Source organism: Metopolophium dirhodum, chromosome 1 (genome assembly GCF_019925205.1).
Source record: "Metopolophium dirhodum isolate CAU chromosome 1, ASM1992520v1, whole genome shotgun sequence".
In the NCBI taxonomy this organism is placed as follows: Eukaryota; Metazoa; Arthropoda; class Insecta; order Hemiptera; family Aphididae; genus Metopolophium; species Metopolophium dirhodum.
In genome coordinates this window covers 14,098,653-14,114,584 of record NC_083560.1, presented here as the reverse complement: position 1 = coordinate 14,114,584, position 15,932 = coordinate 14,098,653, and the positions used below count along the sequence as shown (strand labels likewise).

Sequence of the window (15,932 nt, the reverse complement as noted above, 5' to 3'; positions counted from 1 at the left end):
TAAAATGATATTTCTAAGAGGCAGTGCCTACAATTGCGTGTAGTACGACACACTTTGTGTAGTACGAAAAGTGTATAGTGTGTAATACGAAATTGAAAAGTGTTTTATTCTAATTAAACCTTAATAATATTATAATGTAAAGTTTTATATCTTCACATTTTTTTATATTTTAATGGTTTTTTACCAAACCAAATTTTGATTATTATCTACTACACAGACACACAGTAAACAATATTTTGTGTTGTTACGAATTATACTCTTATTATAGTTATTATTATGACGAAATAACTATTAAATAATTATTTCGTCATGGTTATTAATATTCATGCTTAGGTATTAAGAGTAGCTATTTTTATTACTATCAGCTTAGTAGTGAACGGTGGTATATACATATTATACTAGTGTTTATCTAGAAATAATTTAGATTTTACCGATTTGGGACTATTATGTGTGTAGTACGGAAATTTGAATATTTTAGGGACTGCTAATAGGTATAGTAAATAATATTGCTTTAAAATAAAATTGTAAATAATTTTTTTATTTATATTCTCTAAATTATAATGTTATACCTATATGTTTAACTGTATTAACTAGGTATAAATAATTATTATTATTTTGATTTATTTATTTACGATTCAAAGGGACTGTGGTATACATATAATATATACATTTTACTATATTCAATTATAATATATAACTATAAAGATTTTTATTTATTTATTTATTTATGATTTAAAGTGACTGTGGTATTTATATATTTTTAACTGTATTACCTATAAATAATTATAATTATTTTGACTAATTTAGGATTTAAAATTACTTAATTTTTTTTTTTACTATTAATTTTCGCCGAAACGGATATCGTCAAAACGTCTGCGCCGAATCACCCGCGCCGAAACGTCCTAGATCCTACTATTCTATATGTCCGTTTTCACAATATCTCGTTTCTCGTTTCTTAAAATGTAAACATAAACTATTTTTTTTCTTCTATTTTATTATTCAGCAATAAATTAATTAATTATCATTTTGTTAGAATTTATTAAATTCAATTTAATTATCTACTTCACCACAAGCTATTAGCTTAATGGAATACATTTATATAATTGCATTTATTATATTTGTCATAAATGTATTATAAATAAATGAAATCATTCAATCAAAAAAAAAAAAAAAATAATAAATAAATAGTGTTAATTCAATTTAAAAACAATTAACTTAATTTAAACTTGAAAATTTATATTGATGCATTAATACGGTTGTAGTGAGTCAGCTGTACACCATATTTGTATAATTGTCATTCTTATTATTATTGTCTTTTGCTACTATTTATTATTATTGTTCTACTACTAACACCTTAAAGTAAGCCATTTATATATGTAAGATATTTATTTACAGTATTCATTGCAAAATATTATTATTTATTTTATTAAAATTTGTTAGCGTTGTTATTATTATAATCATCTTTCTCTGTACCTCACAGTGACGCCATCAACGATAAAATTATATTTATCGCATGGCCAACAATTTCATTATTTATTAACTTGGTACGCATCAGTTAAAGCGTTTTCATTATTAAAATTAGTATAATTTTCTACTCAAAATTCCATATTAAATTTGTCCATATTACTATGAAAATTTAAATTATCCAATTTATTATTTAACGTTGTACATTCAGACTCCATCCCGGTATCCATAGTCTCCATGTCTATTTCTAAGAGGCGATGCCTAAACTTGTGTGTAGTACGAAAAGTGTATAGTGTGTAGTACGAAATTGAAAAGTGTGTTATTCTAATTAAACCTTAATAATAATAATAATAAATAAAGTGTAACTCACCAAATACCTGGTTCGAGTTTTAGCTGAACGATTTCCGGCGAATTGAACGTATGGCCTGAAACACGAAAATAATTGTTTACTTAAAATCAACTTACGAACTAATGACCACCGATGTTTCCCACACTACTATAACATCAGCAGCAAAAACGTTTGTGAAACACATAATATAATAATATAGTGATTATTAATGCGATGAGTAAATATTGTTTACTGAAATTTGATGGTCGGTGCACTTCCTGTTAGCCGGGAATCTAGGACAAAATATCCTATACTAAAATATCCAAGTCAAAATATCCAAGGTTAAAATATCCAACGGATAAAATATCCAGGGATAAAATAATCAATGTATAGGACAAAATATCCAAATAAAAGAAAATCATAAAAACGTATAAATCTGTACTTACATGATTTTTTAAAAATTTTTTCTGTATTTATTCTTTAGATAAATATTCATTTTTAAATCATTAATAATACTTCATTATATAGTAATAAAACAATAATAGTAAAAATAATATGTTACATTGTATAAGATAATATCTATACTCTATTAGGTATAATAACGATAGGCTTTAGTTATCGGTGTTACATAGCAATTACGTACATCATACCTGTAATCTATATCGTAGTGGACATAATAAATTAGTACAAGATGACAATCTTATCTAAAGTTATCTGCTTTCATCGGTGTAGAAGCAAAGTATTGATTGCAATTATTGCAGTTTACCGTTAACTATCGTAGAATTATTTTGTGCAGTGTGTCAGTGTGACTTTTATAATATTTATTGTGCTATAATACTTGTTAAGTCATATTTATAGTTAATATTTTATTTAATTTATTTTGTATTATGGAATTAATTAATTCAAATAAAGGGGGATTAAAGGCATATTTAAATGGCTATATGTACGTTATAAAATATAAAGGAAAAGAAAAAATATCATGGCAATGTGTGAAGTCAAATAGCTTAAAATGTCCAGCTATTTGTCAAACCACATTAGATTACAGTAACCTACGTATAGCAAAACAACATTTGATGGTATGTAAAAGTAATCAGAATGATGTAGATGTCACAAAATGTTTAGATATTATGCTAAAAACCATTAAAACGAATGAAATAAAACCAGCTGAAGTATTTGCCAGAGAAGTTGCAAATTTACCACGAGAAGTTCAAGCACGAATACCGCCGGGGTTTGTATCAACGAATTGTTTTTCTCAAAAATGGATAGTAACTGTTCATTTGGTCCTGCCGATCAATACCACTCATAAATTTATTATAATTTGCAATCGGTTCTGGTTTTAGTTTTTCCTGACCCTTTTTATTTTTTGCAAGTATCAAATTATTTTTGAATTCGGTAGAAATATACATAAAATCCCGTTTGTCCTTCTATTTACCAACTAATACACCATAAGAGTACATTGCTTTTGTTTCCCCAGGTTTTAATTTTGATTTTACTACGGCCTCAGGAATACGTTTTCGGTTAGATCTTAATGTGCCCGTACAGTATGTCTTTTTTTGTAATCATTGTTCAGCTAAATCGATGCTATTATAAAAATTGTCCATATACATTGAATGACCATTATTTAATTTTTCGGACATCAGATGTAGTACTACGTTTGCAGCATGACCTTTACCTCCTAAGTCATCTAAAACACCCGTATATACAGCGAATTTTATAATATGTCCATTTGGTTCGGTAAGCATATACAATTTAACACCATATTTATGGCGTTTATTTTGTATATACTGTCGAAAAATAAGGCGGCCTCTCCACAATACCATTTATTTACCATTTATTTATACTCATCGAGTGAAAGCTCTTTATTTGGGTAATAAATATTATTCATTTTGGTATTGAAATAATTTATAAGAGGGTGAATTTTGAAAAGTCTATCAATAGGAGTATTTTCAGAATGGTCGGTAGGATTCTGGGCGAAATGAAAACATCTCAAAAGTAATATAAAGCGATCGCGACTCATATAATTCGAAAAACATGTAAAATTAAATAAATGATGTGTTTTCCAGTAATCGTTTAATCGATTTAGTCTGATTGTGCCAGTGTGAATAACTAAACAAATAAAAGTTATAATTTCATCGCGGTCCGTAGGTTTCCATTGAGATATACGAGAACGCTCTGCAGCACCAACTCGTAAAAATTCAGACTCGGCATAGTTATTTGTTTCTCTAATTAAAAGTTCAAAAAAATCCTCATCAAACAGCATGAAAAAAAAATCTATAGGTTTTCCGTTTTCGGGTATTGGAACGAGTAATCCTGGGTGTTTATCAAACGTAAAATTAAAAAGATTAATTTCGTTTTTTGTCCAAGTGTTATTAGTTGTTATTGTATTGGGAAATCGAAATTTGGTTCAGTAGACATTTCATTATTTACGATATCCGAAGTCGACGAAGAATCGGAATCACTTGCACCCAAATAATCACTGCCAGAATCAGAATAATCAAAATTTTCGTCATCAGATTCAAAAAGAAGTCTTTCAATTTCATTTTGAGTAGAACGGAGATCAATATTTGTACTAAGTCTTTTGGGTCGAGACGAATCAGCATTATCAGAATTATTCATATTTATTTCAGTAAAATAACAGCATAAAAAAAACAATGAAAAATAAAATTTATATACGTCAAATCGATTTATAACAAACGTAGTTACGTAGGTATCGTATAATAACAAAGATAACACTACTCACTTTATTGGTACACGTCTATATTGGCTGAATAACCAAAGAGAAATAAACTAAATAATATAAATTTACTGAATGCATACGATCGATATCACGATCGATACTAAAAATAATATGTCTATACTCTATAACATACAAACATAATTGTGCTATGACGATTACGGGTCGTCATCAACTGGGTATGCCTGAATAACATAATAAAAGTAGGTAATAGGGAATATTATTGAATAGTACGTAAATACTTAACAAATGGTTATTTTTAGAAACGGTTTTCAAAATGTTTAAAAATGTTTGTAGATAACGCTGACAAAAAATTAGTGCACAGGTTCTAACGCTGACCGGAATATAAGCACATAATAATCGGTATATCAGATGACGCCAATTGGCGTCGACCGCACATAGAGAGTGACGCTACTGACGCCAATTGGCGTTGTACGCAGCGAACGTGTTAACGTTGTACATTCAGACTCCATCTCGGTATACATAGTCTCCATGTCCATTTTTATGTAGAAACGTATGGTAAAAATTATTTAGTAATATTGTCTAATCATTAGAGACCACGAGGCTCTAATGGATCCGTTCTTTTTTCCATGTATTTTTTGACTGATTAACGAAAATGCAAAACGATATAATGTTATAATACGTGGTTGTCGTATGATACAATAAAATTATCTTAATCGTTACTTAACTATCGCGGCTCAGGTAAGTATTAAGACTAATAAAATATTAATTACCTAGTTAAAGTAATTTAATTTAATAATACGTTTTGGTTTAATACTTATTATAATATTTATAGGTTTTTAGTGATTCGATGACTAAAGGTATCGGATTTTATCGAGACCATGAAGGCATTGATTCATTAAAAGATAGCCATGTAACACAACAATTTGTAGACATTTTTAATAAAACATTTGATGCACTCAATCGCAAATACCCAGCTGAAAGAATCAGAATTATTAACAGTCATGATTTTAATGTTTGTTTATTTATATACAATTTAAAATTTAAAAATGTGTACATAACTGCATGATTATTCATAGGTATTAAATGAAACATACACTTGGATAAATGTATGGGAAAGTAATGTTAAGAATAAATTAATTTCAGAAGAGGAATATCTTACAAAAAATACAGCTGAGGGATTAAGAGTTACAATAAGATCTACCATAGAGTTATCTACATATATTTTAAAAGAATGTGGATTTAAATACGTTTTATCCTATAGATTTATTTTACCCATATCAGTTTTCTTGGAATGACACGTCAAGCAACAGGACCGAATGACCATCCAACAGTTCCTACATTTTTGCAAGTCTATAAAATGCTTTCTCTATATTCAATTTTAAAATTCCCAAATACTGCAAACTGCAAAATTTTAGAATAAAAAACCAACAATTACAATGGATGATATAAAAAGTATTTTTGTTGAAGATAGTGTTAATAAATCTGAGAAAATATTAAAATTACAAAATAAGCTGGATAGTATACTAACAGTTGAAGAGTTGGAAGTTGAAGATGTTTTTGAAAATGATATACAGAATTATTGCACTCCATATAAAGCTCAAGTCTCAGATTCTGTAATATATTACATCAGTGGTTTTGTGTTTAAACATATTTTTAAACATACAAAATGTGTTGTATGTATAAATGCAATTAAAGGTTAGTAGACATTATCGCAATTGTTTATTATCTAACTTAAAATAATTCAAAGTAAAAATGTATTATTCCTTTTTTGTATATTAATTAGTTAATAAAAAAATTTCTAGGAAAAACGTATTGAAGTAAATCTGAAGAAGCTTTTACAAATATAAAATCAAAGGGAAAATTAATTTATCCCAATGAACATTCCTATCGACTAATTTTGGCTACAACACGTTTGGGTGTCTTATCCCAAATTGCGACACGTTTGGGCACTAAAATGTAAAATGTATATTGCTTTGTTTAAAAAGTATATAAGATATGTACATACATACATAATATATATATACAAATATACATATATATCAAAATAATATAGGTAACATATAAAGCTAAGTATATACTGTATATTTGTATATACCTTTAATCCAGCGCGACGGTAGTGGCGCGAAGCTAAGTAAAAGAAAATAGCGGAGCGGTCACTACCGTAGTACATTACACGAGCACGATAATAATAACCACATTCGGGACTTCCTACGATAGTAAATATTATAGTAGAAAGCTATAAAAAGCGTAATCACGTTATTGAAAATATCGAAAATCTATTTATCTGTATTAATAGTGTAACAAAATGCAATTGGTGCCTATCCATATTTATTTCACCATAAGTCCATATCAGACAATTAGTCCGTAGTCGCTTGTCGAGAACACAAGTACACAAGTGCTAAAGTAAATATTCCTACCATGAACTCCATAGATGATATATTTGTAACAAAACGAGGAAGACGATGTGTTCTGATACAAGGATATAAGCTAAGTGAGAATAAACAATTTAAGAACCGAGCTTTTCACTTCAGATGTACAAATCGTAAATGTAACGTAACAGCAATCATTTGTGGGAAACTTGATTTAATAATTTCACAAAAAAATGATCACAATCATCCAGCCACTTCTGAAAATATTTTAAATCGACAAAAAATAATTTCTACACTTAAACGAAAGGCCATTAATGATGTGTTTACTAAACCAAATAAAATAATCAGAAAAGTACTTAAAGATCAAACTATTGTTAATATAAGTCATTCAGATGTGCGTTTATTTAGGAAATCTATGTATGAAGCTAGGCGAAAACTAATATTACCTAACTATTCCTAAATCAATAGACGAGGCTAAGCATCAACTGTTTTCAAATCAAAACTAATAATAACGAACAATTTCGTTTTATGAAAAATAATGAAAGCATACCAATATTCACTTGTTATACAAATTTAGTTATGTTGTGTGAAGTATGTGAAATTTTTGCTGATGGTACTTTTACATATTGTCCGTCATATTTGTATCAACTATATACAATCCTCATATTACAAAACAATTATTATCTGCCTATGATTTATTGTTTTTTAAATTAGAAATCAACTGATAAATATAAGGAAATGTGGACATTAATTAAAGAAATTTGTAAAAAATTAATTAACAAAGAAATACAAATTAACAAAATATATTTGGATTTTAAAAAAAATTGCACATATTGCAATCGAAGAATCGTTTCCAACTGTATACATTATTGCGTGCCAATTTCATTTGGGTCAAAGCTGGTATCGTAAAATCCAATCAAATAATTATTTACTTAATCAGTATAAAAATAATACATAATAGGGTTATGGCTAAAATATTTTTTTTGGTTTAGAATTCTTACCACCTCAATAAGTTGATGATGGTTTTGTTGAGCTCATTTCTATAGCTCCTACAGATAACCATACGTTTACTGATTATATTTTAGAAAATTATATTAATAAAGAGTATCAATTTCCACCAAATATTTGGGCAGAAACTCCCATAAATAATACTAGGACAACCAATGGACCCAAAGCTTTCCATAAACATTTCAATGCACAACTTTACCATCCGCATCCAAACACACATCATGTATTAGACGTTCTAACTAACATTCAGGCAGAAACTGCATTAAAAATAAAAAGTATAAAAAAAAATCAATTCAGTTACTCTAGAAAAGAGGCTGAACTTAAAAGGAAATTTTTGATTGATAGTTTGAATGCTTATGACAAAGGAGACATAACACTAATTGAATACTTAAAAATTATGGGAATTCGTTATCAAGGAAATTAAATATAGATATTATAATTTACATAAAATATTTTTTTTTTTTTATAAAACTTGATGCCTTCATTATTTTGATTAATATAATATTACTATTTTTATTTAACACGAGTATAAATAACTTACGTATTTTATAACACTTTGTAGCTACATTATTATTTATTTTATTGGTACTTATATTATTTTGATTATTTTACAAAGTAAATAGTAACTTACACTTTATAAAACTTGTTACCTATATTATTTTGATATACATAAAGGTATATATATTTTACATTTTAGTGCCCAAACATGGTATTTTTTTAGGGATATAGAGTGCCCAAACGTTGCTAGGTGCATTGTAGTATGAAAATATATAAAAAATCGTACCTGTTTTCTATATAAACCTAGTTGTTTAGTGAAAAAACCCATGGCGATTACATTACAAATAGTATGAGAAACATCATGTTGGAAATACCATATACATTTTATAAGAATTGCCAGATATAGACCTAATATCTGCAACTAACCTAGATGATATGCATTTGACTTGCTTAGGTATATGAATTTTATTTATTAACTGCAATGACTAAACATAGATACATAGTACATACATAAGATATTTAAAAAAAAATACATAATTTTTATGAGATTGGTATTTAAAATAGTATATTTCTCAAGGCATTTCAGTATTTTAATTTACCTTACTAAAAAACAGAGCTTTTATAGTTTAAAACCTTTTAACTTATAAATATATATATATGTATTATATATATAATAAATATATATATTTATATTAAATATCTATGTTTAACAGACATAGATTATAGGCTGATCCGATACTTATATTATTATAATTATTATTATTAAATAGCTTCTATAGTATATTATTATAAAAAGTCTTTCATTGTGTTTAGGAGTAATGAAGAAACTAATTACTTTATGGATGCATAAAGGAACACTGAATGTCCGTTACCAAGCTTGGTAATAAAACAACTATCATGACTTTTACTATTGTTACGTTAGGTATATCCTTGCGAGTTTGCCCGAAAACCAAAATCTTTGAATGAATTATCAAGGTTTGAAGCTACAGAGTTAAGGAAGTTATTTATTTACACTGGAAAAGTAGTGTTTAAGCCATTTTTAAGTGAAGATTGTTTCAATCGTTTTATGACTCTAATTATTGCCATGGTTATTTTATTAAGTACGAATATGAATGAATATATAAACTATGCTAGAAGTCTCTTACAGTATTCCGTTAAATTTTTTAAATTATTTGGTATTTATGGTAAACATTTAGTTATTACAATGTGCACGGTCGACTTCATATTGCTGGTGATTATAAAAACTTTTTTCTGAATGTTCTAAAACATTGCTTTCCAAACACTAAGTTCATTTCATACATCAAGTAATTTAAAAATGTAACTTTTATTTTGCATTTTTTTTTACATTTTTAGTGCATTTTTATGTTTTTAAGTCATTTTTATATAGAAATGCGTTGCGTTTATTTATTTCATCAATAATTAGCAAGCAATTAGTGTGAACTTGCATGACTAATTTTGCAATTTGTACGATATCAGTGTCCTCGGAAATGCAAAAATCTAAAGGTGGTGCTAACAAAATTATTCGCCAGCACCACTACACCAAAAAAAAAAAATATTTATAATTTTACATATCCTTCATTTACCACGCATTTAGCATGAATTTGCACGACTATCGTCGAAATCCGCACGATCGTAATTTCCGTGAAATGTCGTCCCTAATAATTTGCGCGTTTATGACTCGTTATACGTTAACGTGCTATCCACTCCGTAATTCATAACCCTAATTAATATTGAATAGCATTATTATATTATTTTATAAGATTATTGCCACTATTCAGTAGGCTGTATCAAAAATTCGACGTCAGTTAAAACCAGGGTTGGTAATATACGCGTATAAAACGGTTTATACGTTACACATATAATACTCTACGTTTAAAACGTATAAAATGACTAAAACGTATATGTTTTGATTTTGAAATTAACTCTAAAACAATTAAAAGTAACCTTACTCTTCCTATTCTAGATATTAAGTTAGGTTTTTAATTTTTATAATTTGTAAAAAATAAAAATATCAAATATATTAGGTAGGTAAAAATGGTAATATAAAAATAAAAGTTATAAAATAATTAATAAATATTATAATATATTATTACATTTATATTACAAAATATTAAAATACAAAGTAAACTTTGAAATTTAAATGTTGCCAGTATAGAATATTTGTATTTTGTATTTTGTGTACATATAAAATAAAAGTTTTTTTTTACTTACTTTGATATTGATATTCTTTATTAAATAAAACATATTAAGTAAAAACAAAATTAACTGTGTACTATGACTTAAAACTTAAACTGAAATATTAATATTATGAACTATTGTTCCACAATTGAACCACTGTGTATTGGACGACCATTCATTTTTGTTTGTTAAGTTAAAAATTAAAATTGTTCGTAACAAATTAAATTTCGAAATATTGTGTCTGTGTATTTCGTACAAACGCGATGAGAACAAGGCACACACTATTGACTATACCAATTACTTAATGTCTTGTGATAAATTTAAACAATTAACGGTCCACAAATAATAAATATTAAGTGTTATAAATATCACAGGTACAAGGAATTTAATATTTATTAATTGTATTATAAATATTACATAAATACGTTCTCGATAAGATAACGATAATCGTTAATAAATAATAATAGATTAATATTTAATAGTGCCACAATTGTCTATTTATAATTTATATTTCCTTATTTAATTGTAAGTTTAAATTTAAAGCTTAAACTTTAAATTACAAATGTATATTAAATTATTAAATATTAATTATTTATTACTTGTTTATTAGGGATTTAATTTTTATACGGTATAAAACGTTTATAATTTCGTGTATTATACTATACAATTTATACGTTTTATACGTGTTTTATACTATACCGTATTATACGTTTCAACCCTGGTTAAAACACATTGTTTTGGGTCTGGTCATACAGATGGTCCAGTGGCGCAATCGGTTAGCGCACGGTACTTATAAGACAGTAGATGTGAGCAATGCCGGGGTTGTGAGTTCGAGCCTCACCTGGACCATAATTTTTGTTGAATTTTTCCGTAGGCATACATAATCGGCCACCCTTCGTTCGACTGCGTTATACATACAAGTAAAACCACGTGACACGGAATTAATGAGCGTCTTTGATATTAATAATAACACTGTTCATTTTCATTACAGTTAATATTATTATAGAATTATGTTTGTTAGACTTTATTGAACTGAAAAAATCATCAATTATTCAACAAATTATATTATTATTATTATTATTAATATTTTTAATAAGTACCTATACTATAATATTTTGATTAACTATGTCATAATATTTGTATAGTTAATACTTTGGAAAATTAACCATTCGGTACATTTAGACTACTTATAAAAGATTTTTTGTGGAGCTAATGTATGAATTTTACAATGATTTGTGTTTTTTCTGTCAGCAACATTTTGGTAGTAAAAATGCTTTGATAATAAAACAAAGCATTTTCAACTAAATCTTTTTTGATAGAAAATTGAATCTAGTTAGTACTTTCGGTAGGTCAACTTTCAAAATTCCAAGTAATTTTACAGAGCGTAAAAAAAATTTGAAAAAGTGGTAATTTTTATGCAAAACCTATTTTTGAAAGATTCAATTCAATTTTTTTTTGCTGTAACTCAAAAATAATAACCGTAGACTTTTGATATTTTCACTAAATATTTGTATTAGTATTTTTTATAAATGTTAACATTTATTAATACTTTTTTAACAATTTTTTGAATTTTGTAAACAATTGGTATCTTATTACATGTAAACTAAACACAAAACACAACATGTTTTAACTAAAATTGGTTTACAGTTGGCTGTTTTCAAATTTATTTTATAATTTGGTATTTTTGTAATCAGAATAAATATAATTAGGTACAATACTACATTTTCGCATTATGTTAATATTAAATACGTTCAATTAATAACTTGTATCATTTTTGTTCTTATGAGTTATCAATTCCATGTTGTCACTTAGTATATATAATTTAAAATTTTTATTGTATTCAATTCTGTCAAACTATTCTGTGAATGGGACGTTTCGGCGCATGACTGTTTCGGCGATATGGCAATAATTTACTTATCTGTAACATTGTCTCGCCGTATGGCTTGTGGTATAGAAATGTTATCTTTATTACTATAAGTTATTGTTATTATTACTATACGATAAGGTGGTCACGATTATCAATATGGATGATCTGATAATTTTAAATAAGACCTTCATTGCGAATCTCAAAAAAATTCAAGCCGTGCGTGACACGTACTATGAAAATCTTGTGTCGGGAAATAGTCCTCCAAGGAAGTTGAAAAAATTTCAAGACACAGATAAAAGATTAGTTAATAATTATGATAGGCAAAATAAAATGATATTTCTAAGAGGCAGTGCCTACAATTGCGTGTAGTACGACACACTTTGTGTAGTACGAAAAGTGTATAGTGTGTAATACGAAATTGAAAAGTGTTTTATTCTAATTAAACCTTAATAATATTATAATGTAAAGTTTTATATCTTCACATTTTTTTATATTTTAATGGTTTTTTACCAAACCAAATTTTGATTATTATCTACTACACAGACACACAGTAAACAATATTTTGTGTTGTTACGAATTATACTCTTATTATAGTTATTATTATGACGAAATAACTATTAAATAATTATTTCGTCATGGTTATTAATATTCATGCTTAGGTATTAAGAGTAGCTATTTTTATTACTATCAGCTTAGTAGTGAACGGTGGTATATACATATTATACTAGTGTTTATCTAGAAATAATTTAGATTTTACCGATTTGGGACTATTATGTGTGTAGTACGGAAATTTGAATATTTTAGGGACTGCTAATAGGTATAGTAAATAATATTGCTTTAAAATAAAATTGTAAATAATTTTTTTATTTATATTCTCTAAATTATAATGTTATACCTATATGTTTAACTGTATTAACTAGGTATAAATAATTATTATTATTTTGATTTATTTATTTACGATTCAAAGGGACTGTGGTATACATATAATATATACATTTTACTATATTCAATTATAATATATAACTATAAAGATTTTTATTTATTTATTTATTTATGATTTAAAGTGACTGTGGTATTTATATATTTTTAACTGTATTACCTATAAATAATTATAATTATTTTGACTAATTTAGGATTTAAAATTACTTAATTTTTTTTTTTACTATTAATTTTCGCCGAAACGGATATCGTCAAAACGTCTGCGCCGAATCACCCGCGCCGAAACGTCCTAGATCCTACTATTCTATATGTCCGTTTTCACAATATCTCGTTTCTCGTTTCTTAAAATGTAAACATAAACTATTTTTTTTCTTCTATTTTATTATTCAGCAATAAATTAATTAATTATCATTTTGTTAGAATTTATTAAATTCAATTTAATTATCTACTTCACCACAAGCTATTAGCTTAATGGAATACATTTATATAATTGCATTTATTATATTTGTCATAAATGTATTATAAATAAATGAAATCATTCAATCAAAAAAAAAAAAAAAATAATAAATAAATAGTGTTAATTCAATTTAAAAACAATTAACTTAATTTAAACTTGAAAATTTATATTGATGCATTAATACGGTTGTAGTGAGTCAGCTGTACACCATATTTGTATAATTGTCATTCTTATTATTATTGTCTTTTGCTACTATTTATTATTATTGTTCTACTACTAACACCTTAAAGTAAGCCATTTATATATGTAAGATATTTATTTACAGTATTCATTGCAAAATATTATTATTTATTTTATTAAATTTGTTAGCGTTGTTATTATTATAATCATCTTTCTCTGTACCTCACAGTGACGCCATCAACGATAAAATTATATTTATCGCATGGCCAACAATTTCATTATTTATTAACTTGGTACGCATCAGTTAAAGCGTTTTCATTATTAAAATTAGTATAATTTTCTACTCAAAATTCCATATTAAATTTGTCCATATTACTATGAAAATTTAAATTATCCAATTTATTATTTAACGTTGTACATTCAGACTCCATCCCGGTATCCATAGTCTCCATGTCTATTTCTAAGAGGCGATGCCTAAACTTGTGTGTAGTACGAAAAGTGTATAGTGTGTAGTACGAAATTGAAAAGTGTGTTATTCTAATTAAACCTTAATAATAATAATAATAAATAAAGTGTAACTCACCAAATACCTGGTTCGAGTTTTAGCTGAACGATTTCCGGCGAATTGAACGTATGGCCTGAAACACGAAAATAATTGTTTACTTAAAATCAACTTACGAACTAATGACCACCGATGTTTCCCACACTACTATAACATCAGCAGCAAAAACGTTTGTGAAACACATAATATAATAATATAGTGATTATTAATGCGATGAGTAAATATTGTTTACTGAAATTTGATGGTCGGTGCACTTCCTGTTAGCCGGGAATCTAGGACAAAATATCCTATACTAAAATATCCAAGTCAAAATATCCAAGGTTAAAATATCCAACGGATAAAATATCCAGGGATAAAATAATCAATGTATAGGACAAAATATCCAAATAAAAGAAAATCATAAAAACGTATAAATCTGTACTTACATGATTTTTTAAAAATTTTTTCTGTATTTATTCTTTAGATAAATATTCATTTTTAAATCATTAATAATACTTCATTATATAGTAATAAAACAATAATAGTAAAAATAATATGTTACATTGTATAAGATAATATCTATACTCTATTAGGTATAATAACGATAGGCTTTAGTTATCGGTGTTACATAGCAATTACGTACATCATACCTGTAATCTATATCGTAGTGGACATAATAAATTAGTACAAGATGACAATCTTATCTAAAGTTATCTGCTTTCATCGGTGTAGAAGCAAAGTATTGATTGCAATTATTGCAGTTTACCGTTAACTATCGTAGAATTATTTTGTGCAGTGTGTCAGTGTGACTTTTATAATATTTATTGTGCTATAATACTTGTTAAGTCATATTTATAGTTAATATTTTATTTAATTTATTTTGTATTATGGAATTAATTAATTCAAATAAAGGGGGATTAAAGGCATATTTAAATGGCTATATGTACGTTATAAAATATAAAGGAAAAGAAAAAATATCATGGCAATGTGTGAAGTCAAATAGCTTAAAATGTCCAGCTATTTGTCAAACCACATTAGATTACAGTAACCTACGTATAGCAAAACAACATTTGATGGTATGTAAAAGTAATCAGAATGATGTAGATGTCACAAAATGTTTAGATATTATGCTAAAAACCATTAAAACGAATGAAATAAAACCAGCTGAAGTATTTGCCAGAGAAGTTGCAAATTTACCACGAGAAGTTCAAGCACGAATACCGCCGGGGTTTGTATCAACGAATTGTTTTTCTCAAAAATGGATAGTAACTGTTCATTTGGTCCTGCCGATCAATACCACTCATAAATTTATTATAATTTGCAATCGGTTCTGGTTTTAGTTTTTCCTGACCCTTTTTATTTTTTGCAAGTATCAAATTATTTTTGAATTCGGTAGAAATATACA

At 26.8% G+C, this 15,932-nt stretch overlaps 1 non-coding gene across 1 annotated transcript; it reads left to right on the top strand.

The window, feature by feature from the left end:
- The first annotated feature begins 11,300 nt into the window (after window positions 1–11,300).
- Window positions 11,301–11,392, top strand: Trnai-uau (transfer RNA isoleucine (anticodon UAU)). Its single transcript is given in 2 exon segments — window positions 11,301–11,338; window positions 11,357–11,392. It is a non-coding gene; the product is annotated as a tRNA-Ile (tRNA).
- Window positions 11,393–15,932: the final 4,540 nt, after the last annotated feature.